Here is an 11,656-nt window from a genome sequence, read left to right as displayed (position 1 = left end):
CTGTGCGCCAGGGGGCGCCACGCTAGTACCGAGAAGCTCATAGATCTCTATGTTCTTTTCATTCATTGATCTGTCGACGTTGATCGGTTCGATTCAGTAATCTGTCGTATCATTGATCATTGATTCTGGCCAATTCATTGATCTGTCGGTCATTGATCTTGATGCGTTGATATCATTGATTCTGTTGCATTGTTGCATCATTGATTCTGTCGATCGCTTGGTCTGTCGATCATGATCGTTGATCTTCGATTTTATCTGTCGATTGTTGATCTGTTCGATCGTCTGATTGATGATCTGTCGTCACTTGATCGTTGATGTCTGTTGATCATTGATTGTTGATCTGTCTATCAGTTGATTGTTGGAATCGTTGATATGTCGGACGCGTTCGAGGGGGGTTGGCCGGGCTGTTGTGTGTTATAGAACAGATGCGTGGTGAGGGTGTGGCGCTCATGCTTACTGAGTAGCGAGGGTGTGTCTGTATGGCGTGTAAGAGAGCTGCGAGGGAGCGCTTAGGTATGCTTTTCTGGATTTGCCCGCTTGCAGTATGCAAAAGTATTGCTGCAGGAGTCCCTGCAAAATTCTGCGCGTTTCTCGCTCGTTACATGTCGTGTAGGGTAGCATATTACGTGTCTGTGTCGTGCCGGCGTAAACATGGCCGAGAGGGTAGCGTATTACGTGTCTGCTGTGGCGCGCATAGCATGCCGCGAGGGTAGCCATATGTACGTCGTGTCTTGTGTGAGCGCGTAACAATGCGCAAGGGTACGATATGTTCGTGCTGTGTCTGCGCAGCGTAACATGTGCGAGGGTAAGCATATGTACGTGTCTGCGCGGCGTTCAGGGCATGCGTTGACCGCGGGGTACATCTCGCACACCTCCTCGGAGCAAGCGCGCATTGCGCGCGGGCGTTAACATGGCCGCGAGGGTATAGCGTCATGTCGCGTGGTCTACGCGCGCGTAACATCGCGAGGGGTAGCAATAGTGTACGTGTCTTCGACGCGTTCGGGCGTCTGTCGACGCGGCTACATCATCCGCAGCTACCTCCTCGAGAAATCTGCGCTCTGCGTTAGCAATAGGAGAGGAGGAGAAACTACGCACGTTCTTCTATCGAGTATGTGTGCGGCCGCCGCCGCGCATATAACAGCAACTTAACGCCTCGCGCAGCCGCTCGACAGTTCCATCGGTACGTGACGTTGCCACCATGGCGGGCGGAGTGGCAGGCGGGCGGGGGGGGGGGGGAGGTGATGTGGCATTCAGATTGGGGTAGGGTGGTAGTAGGGTGGGGTGGTGGTGGGTAGGGGGTTGGCTGTGGGGTAGGGGTGCTGTTGGGTGGGGGGGGCTGTGGTTAGATTGAGTGCAGGTGGGGGTGGAGTGGGGCGTGTGGGTAGGTTTGGGTGGGTTAGGAGGATGCTGTGGTTAGCAGGTGGGGGTGGGTAGGGGGCTGTTGGGTTTGGCATTGGGGCAAGGTGGGGTGGGTAGGGCTGAGGTTGGTTGGGTAAGGTGGGGGGGCTAGGGGGTGCTGCTGGGTTTAGGATTGTTGGGGTGGGGTGGGGTAGGGTGGCAGTAGAAAGCTCGCGCCAGAGATAGCTTTACAGTAGGCCCTATATCTTGAGTATATTAAGTGCATTATACACTTATACTTGCCGATCAAGCGGTTCTCCCTACTGTTGCGGCAAACGCGGCCGCGCGCCGCGTGCACCCCCTGTTTGGGAAAGCTCGCCCTTGAAAACTCCCCTGTTGTCGTGCGCCGTTTGGCTGGAAATCCCCGTTTGTGCTTCTCCCGTTTCAATTCGCACCAGCCAATAAAAGTTTTGCCAGTGCGGGAATCGAACGTCAAGAAATCATTTGGCGCGTGTATTATTTACAGTACCGAAGGCATTGTACTTGACAGTACATCAAGTTTTAACCTGACAATGCACAGTTAACTGTCACATAACTGTAGTTACTGTACACCGACTCGGCTTCTTAAAACATAGAACCAAATGCCGTCTATGTGTGGTAGTGGCGATTTTACGCATTAATTAGTCGTATGGTAAAAAATACACGCCCGCCCGCGGACCCTAGTTTTCTCTCCCCCTTCCCCTAGTCTTTCGCGCCTTTAGTATACAGGAGTTTATAAAGACACTATAAATTTGTTTTATTAACTCTCTGTACAATGCTTATATTAGTATATTGTCGTACTGCGGTGTACTGTGTAGTTGTATGGTATCGTCTATGTGCATGTGCATTGCATGTATCAATTTTGTTTCAGTGCCAGAGTTAATAAGTAATTATTATTATTAGTAGCAGTTGCAGTAGCAGTAGCAGCGCAGCAGCAGTAGCAGCATAGCAGTAGCAGTAGCAGTAGCAACAGTAGCAGTAGCAGTAGGAGTAGCAGCAGCAGGCAGCAGCCAGCAGCCAGCAGCAGCAGCAGCAGAGTCAAGTAGCAGTAGCAGTAGCAGTAGCAGCCACAGGCAGCAGCAGCAGTACGCAGCAGCAGCAGAGCGTAGCCAGTAGCCAGTCATAGCAGCTAGCAGTAGCAATAGCAGCAACGTAGTAGTCTAAGCCAGATTAGCAGTAGCAGTAGCATGCATTGTAGCTAGCGTAGCAGAGCAGCAGTAGTAGCAGCAGCAGCAGTTTTAGCCAGAGCACAGTGCCAGAACAGTAGCAACTAGATGCAGCAGCAGCAGCAGGCATTAGCGTAGCAGTAGCAGTAGGGCAGTCAGACAGCAGCAGCAGCAGTAACAGTAGCACGTTAGCTCAGTAACAGTAGCAGTTAGCGAGTAGCAGTAGCAGCACAGCAAGCACATCGCAGTAGACAGTAGCAGTGAAGCAATAGCAGTATCATATTGCGTATAGCCCTGAATGAAGTTCGTGGGGAACTATGGCGTTTGGTCATCGCGCCGCACGCCGCGCCGGGCCGCAGAGATTTTCTTGTGAACGCTCTACTCCGGCTGCCAATTCTTCTCGACACAAATATTCAATTTCGCATAGGTGCGTTATCGTAATAAGCGAAGCCGCCTATCTCTTTTGGGTGGTGGGCGAGTCATGCGTGCCATCGAACATTTTTGTCAAAATATTCTAGAACCTGTAACTTTCTGCGCAACTTTTTACCGATTGTACATGAAATTCTATATTTGTATTAAAATTTTTTATTACATTTATATTAAAATTTAAATTTAAAAATTAAAATAAAAAATTAAATTTAATATTTGTATTAAAATTTATATTTTAATTTATGACTGTCATCAAATATATATATATATTACATATATATATAATATATATAGGACATGTTATATCGGTCCTGTGTGCCAAATTCCATGACAATCGGGTAAAAACAGCACAAGTTACAGGTTCTATAATATTTCCACAAAAATGTTGTTACCATGGCAACGATGACTCCACCCACGCCAAAACGATTGGCGTCTTCGCTTTACCATAACGCACCTTCATGCCAAATTCGAAAATGATCCGAGATCGGGTAAAAACTGCCCACCAGGTCACTGCAACCTTTATTTCACCTTTACCTTGACCTTGATCATATTTCCCTTCCGCTCTCTAACTCGGCCCCTAATTGACCTAGCGCGACCAAACTTGGTATGCTTACACATCTTGGGGAGAAGGTCTGTCGCATACCAAAACCGCCACTGCCCTTGACCTTAGTTTGACCTTCACCGTCGACTTACATTTCTTCTTCGGCCTCCTAGGGTAACCAGATTCCATATACTTGCACATCTGAGGCACACCAGTTGTCTAACAAACCTTTGTCTTTGTGACTTATTTAACTTTACCTGCCTTCTACGTCCTGACAGAGATATTCCATTCATACTAGATCACGGGGGATACATGTAGTTGGCGACAACTGCTCGTTTCTAGTTATTGTCATGCAACAGCATTTGGTTTTTAATCAAGTTAATTTATTTTTGCTAATTGTGTTCTTTACAAAGTCGAACGAACGTACACAAGACAGAAGAGTTCATCTCCAGCAGTTCCTAACATATGTTCCTCATCATACAGATGTTCCCAGTAATGACACAGGCTGATTTTCTGCGTATTGTGTGTGAGGTTCCCCTGGTGTTTAGAATCTTTTTCCTTTACTTTCCCTGCCTGTTGTTCATCAAACATGTTTCTAGTAGGTCTGCTCGGTGTTGTTCCTCATACAGGTTCACGTCATTGTTGTTCATCACACGTTCCTGATTCTGCCGACGTTTGTTCCATATACGTTCCTAGGATGTTCTCCACGCGTGTTCGCAAGAACGGAGTGTGGCTGATGTTCATCGTGGCCTTCCTTTGCACATGTTCTTCCTGATGTTCTTCGTAGATGCTGCTGCTGGTTGTTCAGCGTATATGTTTAGCCGATGTTCATCGCAGTTCTGTGATTTTACTGTTCTTTTTGCACCTTTTCTGTTTCTCACTCTGCACCTCACAGCATGTTCTTATCACAAATTCTCTCTCCTTCTCCCTCTCCCCCTCTCTCTACCTCTCTACCTCTCTCTCCCTCTCTACCTCTCTCTTTTTCTCTACCTCTCTCTCTACCTCCCTCTCTACCTCTCTCTCCCTCGCTACCACTCTCTCTCTACCTCTCTCTCTACCTCACCCCTCTCCGTCCTCTCTCTCCTACCCTCCGTATGTCACACCCTTGCGTCTTCCTTCCCTTCTCTTACCTTCCATCTCCCTCCCTCCCTCTCTCCCTCCCTCCTGGTGCTGACAGCGTCGGGAGCTGTCAGGCACCGTGGAACCGTGTCTGTCTTCTTGTCGAAACTGTTCGGTATTTATACAACTGGAGGAATGCATGGTCTGAGCGTGGTCAAGGCCTTGTTGCGTGCGGATGGTGCAATCCTGTCCTTCTCCAGATTTTTATGGATAACTGAAGGTGAGAAGCTGTGGACGCTTCTTGAGTCTGGTGTGGGAACCGCGGCAGGTCGATTCATGTTCTTCATATTTCCCATAGTTCACATTTGTCGGCGGCGTCGTTGTTTGATCTTCATCAGTCGGCATGCGACATCAAGGTGTGATGTCCTTCTATAGGTACTAAAATCTCATAGTGTCGCCTTGTGTAGGTGATTACTTTCTCTCTCTGCCGTCGCATATTTTCTCTTCTTTTGTTGGGTCACGCGCGAGATACGCGTGCGGCGTGTGCGGCTGGTGAGAGCAGGACCTGGTGTCCTTCGCTTGCTGCCTTGGCTGTTACTAAAATAACCTATGACGTGATCTGCTTACGTTTAATGACCCGTGTCATTAGGTTTTATACTAGGTTAAATAATTCGATATCTACGTCACTACACGTCGTTCTCGCCGGGTCATCCTTCTCGCCGACGACGAACTCGTACATCGTGGGGTCGGAGTTTGTGCCCGACCCGACGAAATGGCCGGCGTAATAGCGGTCGGCGCGTGGGGGTGCGGGGCTCCACGGATCGTCGTCGGAGTCCTCCGGGGAGGTGTCGTCGTCGATGAAGCCTCCGGTGGTGTCCGGCTCCGGGTATTCGTCAGGGTTGCGCGGCCTCGTCATGCCGTTCATGCGAGCCTGCGTCGGGGCGGGGAGCGCGCGTTCTCCCAGCCCTGCGGCGCAGGCGTCGCATCCGCAGGCGGCGCCGGCGGTTGTGGCGTAGATTGTGGCGGCCGTGGCGCAGGCGGCGCAGGCGCAGGCGGAGGTGCCGAGGGCGCAGATGGCACAGGCGCAGTCGGCATACGCGCAGGCGGTGTTGGCGCCCGTCTGTGGCGGAGGCGACGGCGCTGATGGTCGCTGTCCATTGGGCTGTTGCCCGTCGTTGTCGTTGTTAGAGGGGTCTTGACAATGTTGAAGTGGCATGATAATACGCGGGCAGTATCATAGCCGGGACAGCATATAAACTGACCGCCCGGTTAGTGCCATAGCAGCGCTGGTGAATTTATAGCACTCTGTGGCGTATAAGCCGCGGAATACGCGGAGTTACAAATAGGCCGCTTTGAACGGCGTGTAACAATCATATACGTTTAAATGAAGCGTGTGTCACTTATAGTGCGCTTTACGAACATGCTAATACGATTATCGTTACTGAAGAACGCGACTAGTGCTAGCGGTGCACTCGCTGCACGTCGTCGGGGTTGTAAAACTATCATTAAGCCGGTGTTAACTAAATAATGGGCCACTCATAAAGTTCTAGTGTGCCTAATAGAGTGGCGATTAATATCGCTAATTTAATGACCCTAGCTTAATATCCGAGAGGGAGTTAGACGACACGAGGTGGTGGTATTGGGCAGGGGGCTGGTTGTGGGCATAGAGCGGCGCGCTGGGCGGGGCCGTAGGGAGATATGCCGGTGCAGTATGTGAGTGAGTATGGGATCCTTAGGGGTTGGGGAGTTGGGGGTCGTGTGGGAAAGCATCTGTGCGATATTTGCATTAGGAGGGGATCGTACCATTACGGAGGTGGGTGGTGGGGTACTGGCAGGGAGGAAGGGGCCTGGGAAGCCATGGTCATAGGACTGGAAGGTGGGTGTTATAGGGTCGAAGGAGCCCATTCGTAGTTGGGGCTCAAGAATCGTTAGTGGCATGTCGGAAAATAGCGAATGAGGTCGAGGTCTGGTCGTGGTTGGGGTGGGCGGGTAACTTGCTATTCGTGTACGTATGAGAGGAGGTGGGGAAAGGTCGGCGGGGCTGGGTTGGGGCTGGCGTTCAGGGCTGAGAGGGCGGCGGCAACGACAACAGTAGCAGTATGCGGCGATGACTATAGCCGTAAACAACAGTGATGTGAGAGCGATGTACGTTACTGAATGATGCGTGGCACCCGCGATAACTAGGCTGCCTACCTCGGCATATGCCGAGGCAGTTAATGGCAGGCGCTTACTGTGCTTGACAGCAGTAACTAAATCAGCGTACGCTACATCAAGGTCAGTATGTGCATATGAACTAGGAGGTACTACTTCTGGTGTGATTAGGTCTTCTGAGTCAGCGGTGGACACACGTTTCGCATCATACATGTCCGACCATATCGTGGGGACCGTACGTTAAAACAAGCGGTCGAGTGGGGGTAGTTCGATGTGAACATCGACAGTAGTTGCATGGTGAAAGTATGATGGCAGGGTAAAATGCTTGGATTCGGCTTTACATCCAGAGTGGAGTGTGACTGTCTGTTTTTGTTGAACGAGATATTCTTTAGTGGTTACTTGGGCCGTGGGGTGTGACTGGCACGAGATGGCCAAACGTAATGGATGAGGTGTAGAGATTAGCCAGCTACCGTCAACGAGGTAGGTGGCGCGCGGCGTTGGCCGTGCATAAAACGTAATGCGCCTCGTACATAATGATGAAATTAGAGCTGTATCGTTTAGAAATAATGCGACTGGGCACGTGATTGCTGTGGACATCGGGTAAATGGGGGATCTGACATCGCAGACTTGTTGATGCTTGCTTAAACATGAACGTACGGCAAACTCGTCGGGTTGCACGTAATTAGTATGGTCGAGTGAAACACCAATGAAATTTTGAGAGATTTGAAAGTATGCGGCTGCAGTGGAGTTTCCGAGAAATACAGGCGGTGTCAAAATTTGGTACATTTGAAAAGTCATTTCATTGTATGTTAGAGGTAAGAATGCGATTACGTGGAGTCCCATGTCCACAGGTACCACTATAGCCTCTATAAGATTATAGTAATAAAACAGGTCAGCATGGGGGCTGTGTGGCATAGCTAGTGTAGGGGGCAGCGAGCTTTCGATAGTAAGTAACACTTGGCGCAACTGATGGGGGGGGGGGTAAAAGTGTGGAGGGCAAACGGCCCGTTAGCAAAACGGAGACAGCGTGTACCGTAGTGTTAAGTATGGTTTGAACGTTATCGAATGCTACAGTCAAACTAGAAAGGGATAACTGGAGGTGTGTAATCGCAATGAACTCCCGTGCCACCGATGCTTGGAAGGCCGTTAATTGAAACATTAGTGTGCGCACGCTTGAGGTTAGGTCACGGGCATGGGAAATCACATGCGACAGCACCTCCGTATTCATCTCTGTTTGAATGCGAGTGTAATTTATAACGGTCAGTGATTCGTCGATTACTGTCAATATTCGTTCTTGTGTCGTACCTAGTGCGGACAACTGGCGTTGCAGTTGCTCAATGTCATCGTCAGTAGCTGTTCCGAATAAAAATTTGGCAATTTTACCAAGACCACTAACTATAGCGTGTTTCTCTCTTGGATTATGTAATGAGTGCAAGTCTGTCAAACGGAGGTTAAGTGATTTTAGACGTTGGCGGAACCACGCCATGTGGGCTTGCACGAGGGATCTGATGTCACGGTTTAAAGCCGCGAAGTATTGATCGTCGGGGGAGGGGGAGGGGGAGTATGGTGCTGCTGCTGGCTGTTGTCTATACATCTTACGCACATCCTTGTGCAAGGAACGTAGATAAGTGTTGATGGAGGTGAAGTTGAGAGTGAATCCTATGCCCCAGGTACTCTGTGTGACCGAGATGTGACCTCTCGGGATAAAAACCACTCCCATCGTGGGTCTTCGGACCTCAGTAGCTTGCGAGGCAGATAGGATCGCCGAGGCAACTACGAGCAGGGCGAGGACCATCGTCCTGAAACAGAGGAGTGGCCCATAAAATAGAGGTTGTGTACTACGCACTTTAGCTCAATCGGCTAATTTGTGCGAGTGGTAACAAATCTTCTGCATCCCAGCTATTAGTGCTTGGCGTGCTAGCCTCACTGATAGGTGCATGCGTGTCGTCGTGGGGGCGACAAAGGGGGCCCTGTGTCAACCAGCGTCGCGTGACGCATTGGTCGTCGGGGTGGGCCGTTTCGACCCGTAAGCACGGTTCTGGGTTTGTCCCAAGCCGAGAATGGGTATGCGGGTCGAAGGTTACTCAGGTGTACATCGCGCGAGTACGTGTCTGGCCTTGCGCCTTAATGCGAAGTCGCAGTGGAGAGAGTTTCTCGACCATGGTATAATAAGGCTACCAATTTGACGCGAATTTTTGCGTCTGATTAGCTGTTAATGTGGGATTGTAAAAGTAGACTGGGTCCCCAATGTCGAATGACTGGACCTTTGCACGTCTGTCATAGAGGCGTTTATTACGCGCTCGTGCCACTTTAGTGTTTCGTTGCATCGCAACAAATGCCCGGTGCAAGCATTCAGTAGCGTGAGTTACCGGATCGTCAGCGTATGTCAATCGTCGGGGCCGCAGTAGCGTGTCAAGTGGTAGCACTGCGTCTCTACCATACGTCAGGAAGAAGGGGGTGAATTGTGATGATTCGTTGACGGCTGTACGGTATGCGAATAAGCCCGAGTTGATCTTTGTATCCCAGTCTGTATGATCCCGATTAATGTAGCACGCGAGCATATTGGCAAGCGTGCGGTGAAAGCGTTCGCATTGTCCGATGGACTCGGGGTGATAAGGAGAGACTTTAATGTGGGTGATCCCAAGCAATGCAAGATGGATCGAGGGCATGAGTGACGAGTAATGAAATCGTCAGCAATGATGCGTGCTACGGTAGCAGTGCTTTTATCTAGCATTGGATATTCTTCAGGCCATGAGGTGTAAAGGTCCAAAAATGTGAGCATATAACGATTACCTGAGTTTGTGCAGGGGTGTGGACCCGTAACATCGATGGCGACCACATCGCATGAGTGTCTGGGTGTCGGTGCATGATGTAGGGGGCGCGAACTCGATGCAGTTTTCGACAATTACACTCGACGCATGATTTGATGTAGTGGTAAGCGTCGGCGAACATACGGGGCCAGAAGTATCGCCGTGAGAGTTTGCTATAGACTTTCTTGAAACCCAAGTGGCCACCATACGCATGATCGTGGAACAAGGGAAGCACAGCGGGTACGAGAATACGGGGGATTACCAGTTGTGGTGCCGCTTCAGCATCCTGCGCACGTGATGGCACATGAAAGAGCAAGTTGTCAACCAAGAGATAGCTTTCAACGAGCTTAGCCTCACGGACGGAAGTTTCGTCAGGGTTGGAGAGTGTGCGTATGATGTTTCCAAGAAGCAGATCAGCCAGCTGCAAGGCAGCGAGCTCGGTGTCAGTAGCGGGGATGGTAGGAGGGGGTGTCAGTTTAGGGTCCGGTAGCGCATAAGGGTGAGGAGGGTTGTGATGGAGCGTAATGGGGCCTACCCATCGTGCGGGTTGTGAGGCCACACCGGTAGGCGAAGGCAGTACCACTTGGTAAATGGGTCGTGAGGCCATACCGCTGTGCGACGATGAGGTGATGGGCATGATTGATGAGTGATGGGGTGTCGTCGGCGTGGACGACTCGGGAAGCAAACGAGAAAGCGCATCCGCTTGGACGTTCGACTTGCCCGTGGTGTACTCTAGCCGGCATGAAGGAAAGCCTGAGACATACAGAGCCCACCGCTAGAGTTTGGCATTGCGCAGTGCCTTTGCTTCGAATAAATACTTGAGCGGTTTATGATCGCTAAGTATTACAAAATCGGCACTGATGAGGAGGTGCCGGAATTTTTGTAGCGCATGTACCAGTGCAAAGCATTCACGCTCTATTGTAGGCCAGCATTGTTCTGTCTCAGTCAGCTGTCTGCTGAGATAAAACACTGGGTGCTCCTGTTCTCGCTCGTCTATCTGCGTGAGAACTGCTCCGACGGCGTAGCCGGATGCGTCGCAATAGAGGCGGAACGGTCGACTTCGATCGAGCAATGCCAAAATGGGAGCCTCTGTGAGACACTTACAAATAGACTGGAACGCAGTCTGTGCTTCGTCTGACTACACAAAGGGTGTGTTCTTGTGGGTGAGTAGGGTCAATGGATGGGCAATATCGGCATAGCCCCTTGATAAACTTACGATAGTAATTGGTGAATCCTAAAAACTGCCGAACAGCTGTGGGTGTGTTTGGGGGGGCCCAATTTTGCACCGCAGCGATCTTCTCTGGGTCGGGTTTGACGCAACCTGGGGTTATGACGTGACCCAGGTAATTGATGGATTGGCGTAGAAACGCACATTTGCTGGGGCGCATCTTGAGGTTAGCCACGTCAAATCTGGCAAAAACCTCTGCCAAGTCGGACATGTGGGTTTCAAAGTCCGGTGAATAAATACAGACGTCGTCGATGTAGGCGAGTGCGCATTTGTGACGGAGTCCTTGCAGGACGTAATCGAGGATACGTTGAAAGTGGGCGGGTGCGTTCTTTGGTCCATATGGGGTCCTTAAATAGTCATAGCTTCCGGAGGGCGTTACGAAACAAGTCTTTGGAACGTCGTTCTCCGCCAAGGGAATTTGATGGTAACCACTCTTAACACGTTCAACGCGAAACACGAGTATACTCGTTCGAACCTGCAAAACGCACGGCCGCGAAACACAAGTATACTCGTGGCAAAAAAAAATTTAAAAAAAAAAATTTATTTGGAACGTTTACTATATTCGCCTATAGATGGCAGGGGCTATACGCTTAGCAATTCAACAACGTCACTGTATAAACCCCAGTAGTAGATGACATAATTTATACAATACTTTACTTATTTTGGGAGTTTTTGGGACTGAGGTAATGTTTTTAGTTCATCTCGCCAAAGGGCGTTTGACCGCCGTGTGTTGTAAAGTTGTTTTTATGTCTGAAAGTTGTGTTTGATTTGATAGATCACGGGTGATAGATTCCGGTGTTGTTTTGATGTCTGAGAGTAAGTTTATATCTATATTATACTAGCCACTAATTAAAAATTATTTTATAGCTAGTTAAACCTGCCAAAAACATTTTGT

General features: G+C 49.9%; 1 protein-coding gene across 1 annotated transcript in view; it reads left to right on the top strand.

The window, feature by feature from the left end:
• Positions 1-11,656, top strand: part of LOC106816995 (unconventional myosin-VI-like) — a gene marked incomplete at its 5' end in the record, with an annotated part of 54,404 nt that overhangs the window by 15,897 nt on the left and 26,851 nt on the right.

This window comes from Priapulus caudatus, unplaced genomic scaffold, assembly GCF_000485595.1.
Source record: "Priapulus caudatus unplaced genomic scaffold, Priapulus_caudatus-5.0.1 Scaffold1556, whole genome shotgun sequence".
NCBI lineage: Eukaryota > Metazoa > Priapulida > Priapulimorpha > Priapulimorphida > Priapulidae > Priapulus > Priapulus caudatus.
The sequence above is the reverse complement of the archived record's forward strand: the minus strand, read 5'-3'. Positions and strand labels throughout refer to the sequence as shown.